The sequence below is a fragment of the Callorhinus ursinus genome, unplaced genomic scaffold (assembly GCF_003265705.2).
Source record: "Callorhinus ursinus isolate GAN/ISIS: 27379988/994484 unplaced genomic scaffold, GSC_fseal_2.0 scaffold8, whole genome shotgun sequence".
Lineage (NCBI taxonomy): Eukaryota > Metazoa > Chordata > Mammalia > Carnivora > Otariidae > Callorhinus > Callorhinus ursinus.
The window spans coordinates 37,032,562-37,037,670 of NW_027397070.1; positions in this window are offsets into that span (position 1 = coordinate 37,032,562).

The following is a 5,109-nucleotide window of genomic DNA, read 5'->3' on the forward strand; positions in this document are numbered from 1 at the left end:
TTTTGGATTCAGTCATTAAAGGAAAGCCTCTCCCATGAGGCGACATTTCAGCCGAGACCAGAAGGAAATGAGGGAGCAAGGTATTGGACTGTGTGGGCTAAGAGCCTCCCGGGCAGAGAGAAACAGCAAGTGGTCCACAGCAGCTGAAGCTGAGTCAGAGAAGTAAAGTGGTGTAGGAAATAAGGTTAAAGAGGTAGCCGGAGATAAATTAGTAAATCTTTAAAAAAACTGAAAAACAAAAAATATGATCTCGGGTCACAGTGGGTTGTCAGCTCGGGGATTCTCTCTCTCTCTCTCTGCCCCTCCCCCCACTCACTCACACTTGTGTGTGTGCACATGTGCGCGCGCACGCTCTCTCTCTCTCTCTCTCAAGATAAATAAATCTAAAAAAAAAAAGAAGAGGTAGCTGGAGCCGGGTAAGAGCTTTGCAGGGCCATGGTCAGAACTTCAGATTGTATTCTCAAATGAGAAAGAAGGCTGGTTGAGAGCAGATGAGAGATGTTTGTCCAGGGATTGCTCAGGCTGCTGCCTGGAGAACAGACCTTAGAGCAAGAATGGAAGTAGTGAAAAGGTTTGTGCAAAATTCTGGGCAAGTGATAGAAAAGTGGAGAGAAGTGGCTGGATACAGGCCACAATCATGAAAGAGGAATAAAAAGAATTTCCTGATTAGACAAGTGGGGTATGAAGAGAGGTGACAAAGATGGATGAGGCTTCGATTTCTGACCTGAGTAACAAAGCCAATGTTGGCATGTTACTCTTAGAGTAATTACAAACTTTTAAGAAATTTACAAGATGATTAATTAGATAATTAGACAAGTATCCAATTGTTTAAATAGTCTTTACTGATCAACTGTGGTATATTAATAGATTGGAATGCTACATGGCAATAAAAAAAACATATACTACCAGTACATGCAACGATATGGAAGAATCTCAGAAAACAGTCTTTACTGATCAACTGTGGTATATTAATAGACTGGAATGCTACACGGCAATAAAAAAAACTACATACTACCGGTACATGCAACGATATGGAAGAATCTCAGAACTGTTTAGTGACAGAAGCCTGACACAGAATATTATTATGATTTCATTTACACAAAATTTAAGAACAGGCAAAACAAGTCTATAATGGTTGAAATCAGAATACTGGTTATCTTTTGAGGGGGATATGGACTGGGAATGAGAACAAGAGAACTTTGTGGGTAGTGATTATGCAGATATATACATTTGAAAAACAAACAAACCATCTTGGAGGAGAATGACCCCCTGCCTCCAGCATGACTCTCACACTGAGTGAAGAGCATCCCCAACAGTTGGAGGAGGAAGAACAGAGTGTCGAGAAATCCCTTATTTAGCATAGGTAAGCAGGGCTGCTGAAAGTTGCGAATCGAGGAGCAACAACCAGGAAAACCCTTCAGCATACCAGGCCCAAAACTAAGCACAGGATATTAACATCCCGAAGCCGAAAGAGTTTCAAGTCTGTAGTGTACTGATGGTAACCATAGCAACAACAAAACCTAAACCAGCTCACCTACAGATTACACTATTCAATCCCTAACGCTAACGATCTGACAGAAGCAGAGAGGTGTCCATTTCCAGGAATAAATACTATTTACCTTGGTGTCTACTATTGTTCTACATATGATGCCCAGAATTCAATTCGAAAAAAAAGAGACACACACACAAACACAAGCAAGAAAAAAAACAACACACTATCAAGAAATGAGGCAATGAACAGAAAAGACAAAGAAATCACCCAGATAATGGACTTTAAAATGACTATAAATTGGCTATTAAAAACAAAACAAACAAAAAAATCCAATAAATGTTGGCAAGAATGTGAAGAAATTGGAACCCTTATACAATACTTGTGAGAATGTGAAATGTAGCAGCCTCTGTGAAAAACAGCTTGGCAGTTTTTCATACAGTTAAACATATGTTCATGCAAACATTTGTATAGGAATGTTCATAGTAACATATTCATAATAGTAAAAGAGTGTAAACAACCCAAATGTTCATCAATGGATGAATGGATAAACAATATATGGTATATCCATGTAATGGAACACTATTGTGCCATAAAACAGGAATTAAGTACTGTTAAATGCTACAACATGGATAAACCTTGAAAACATTATGCTAAGTGAGAGAAGCCACACACAAAAGACCACACATTGTATGATTCCATTTATATGAAACGTCTAGAAAAGGCAAACCTGTAGAACAAAAAGATTAATGGTTGCCAGGGGCTGAGGGAAGGAGGAAACTGAAGTGACTGCTCATCAGAAAAAGTAAGTCAGTGGACCAAGAGTGACATTTTTAAAGCATTCAAAGGAAAGGAAAACTTGTCAATACAAAGCTCTGTACCCAGAAAAAAATACCTTTCAAAAAAGAGGATAGAAGAAAAACAGTTAGACAAAAGCTAGAAGAATCAGTCAGTAGAGTGCAAAACAAGAAATGTCAAAGAAAGTTATTCAGCCACAGTAGTACTAGAAGTCTAGATAGACATGAAAAAATAGAACTAAAAATGGTAAACATGAGGGTAAATTTAAGACTTTTTCTTTCTTTTAAAAATTTTCTTGAGGTGCTTGGGTGCTCAGTTGGTTAAGCATCTGACTCTTATTTCTGCTCAGGTCATGATCTCAGGGTTGTGAGACTGAGCCCTGTGTTGGGCTCCACACTCAGCGCAGAGTCTGCTTGAGATCCTCTCTCCCTTTCTTTCTGCCCCTCTCCCCACTCAGGCACACACTAGCTCTCTCTATAAATAAGTAAATAAATAATCTTTTAAAATTTTCTTAAAAAGCAATTGACTTTCTAAAGCAAAAAAATAGTAACAACATATTAGAGTATTATTAAAAGTCAAATATTTGACAGCACTAGTAAGAGGAAGGGAGGGAAGAAATGGAAACATACGCAGCAAGGTTCTTACAACATAATTAGGTATATTATTTTAAGGTAGACTTTACACAAGTTAAAGAAGTATACTGTAAACCCTAGAGCAACAACTAAAGGACAAAAATGGTAAAATTAACAAACCAATAGCAGAGATAAAATGTAGTCATAAAAACAATCCAAAAGAAGGCAAGAGAGAAGAATAAAGGGACAAAGAAAAAAGGAACAAAGAACTGAAGAAAATAGAAAATCTAGAAACAACTGGTAGATTTGGTAGATTTAATATGGTAGATTTAAAGCCAACCATATCAACAATTACATTAAATATAAATGATCTGAACATCTCAATTGAAAGGCAGAGAGTCTCAGGTTTGTGGAGGGGAGAGGAGAGGCAAGATCCAACTGTATGTTGTCTAAAAGAAACCTATTTTAGCCAAACTATGGAAAGAGCCTGATGTCCATTGACAGATGAATGGATAAAGTAGATGTGGTATATATACAAAGGAATGCCACTCAGCCATCAGAAAAATTGAAATTTTGCCATCTGCAACGACATGGATGGAACTAGAAGGTATTATGCTAAGCCAAATGAGTCAATCAGAGAAAGACAATTATCATATGATCTCACTCATATGTGGAATTTAAGAAACAAAACAGAGGATCATAGGAGAAGAGAGGAAAAAGGAAAACAAGACGAAAGCAGAGAGGATGACAAACCATAAGAGACTCTTAGGCATAGGAAACAAACTGAGGGTTGCTGGAGGGGAGAGCATGGGGGATGGGGTGGCTGGGTGATGGACATTAAGGAGGGCACGTGATATAATGAGCACTGGGTATTATATAAGACTGATGAATCACTGACCTCTATCTCTGAGACCAATAATACATTATATGTTAATTAATAGAATTTAAATTTAAAAAAATAATAAAATAAACCTATTTTAAATATAAAGTAGGTTAAAAGTAAATGGATAGAAAAGGATATACCAAACAAACACTATTAAAAGGAAAGCTGCAGTATCTTATTAATACCAGACAAAGGAGGGGGCGCCTGGGTGGCTCAGTTGTTAAGGCGTCCGCCTTCAGCTCAGGTCATGATCCCAGGATCCTGGGATCGAGCCCCGAATCAGGTTCCCTGCTCAGTGGGAGGCCTGCTTCTCCCTCTCCCACTCCCTGCTTGTGTTCCCTCTCGTGTTCTTGCTCCCTGTCAAATAAATAAAAATCTTAAAAAAAAAGCAAAAAACAAAGGAGAAGTCAGAACAAGAAATTCACTCAAAATTGACCATAGACCTAAAGGTGAGAGCAAGAATTACAAAATTCTTAGGAAAAAACAGGGAACCTGTGACTCTAAGTTGGGTGGAGATTTCTTAGAATACAAAAAGCATGTACCAGGGGCGCCTGGCTGGCTCAATCAGAAGAGCAGGGGACTCTTGATTTCAGGGTCATGAGTTCAAGTTTAGTTTAGTTCAAGTTTAGTATCAAGAGATACTAAAATAAATAAAAAACTTAAACAAAAACCATGTACCAGAAAAGAAAAATCTGAGTTAAAGTTTAAAACTTCTGCTTTTTGAACAAGAGTGATATGAGGGACAGTTCATATGAGAATTTCATAGGTTAGATAGCTTGCTGAAAGGTGTTAAGTGTGGTGTGAATGTGAGAGTGCCATGACAGGCTGGGATACAAAGATGGTCAAAGAGGGTCCCATAACTAGCTCCTCTGTAGCCTTACCGAAGCAGCAGTAGCAGGTATAGCTGTAAGGTATGGGGGGGGCGGGGTATCTTCAGGCCACTGGGTCTAATTTTTGGCTGTAGTAACTTAAGAGGTCAGTGATAGCCCCCATGCTTTTGGGTAAGTACTCTGAGGGCGCTCCCTTCCCTCCTACAAAAAGGAAAAAGGGTACCTGAGGGCAGAGGATTTCTTAAGCTTTCCTTCAAGGTCTTAAAGACCAAAATATCTTGGTTATCCCAAACAATGGGGTATCAGTCTCTTCACATGCATTGCTTCATTTAACCCTACCAATAACGCTATAGTCTTTATATTATTGCTTTTTGGATGAGGAAACAGAGGCTTATAGAAATAGGTATTGCATGGTAATTAAGAGAATGGATATATGCTCAGGTTCAAATCCTGGTGTCACTAGCTATGTCTTTCAGCTCCCTATTCAAACAGGGATAACAGTTGTAACATCAGAGGGTTGTTATAAGGCGTAACTTA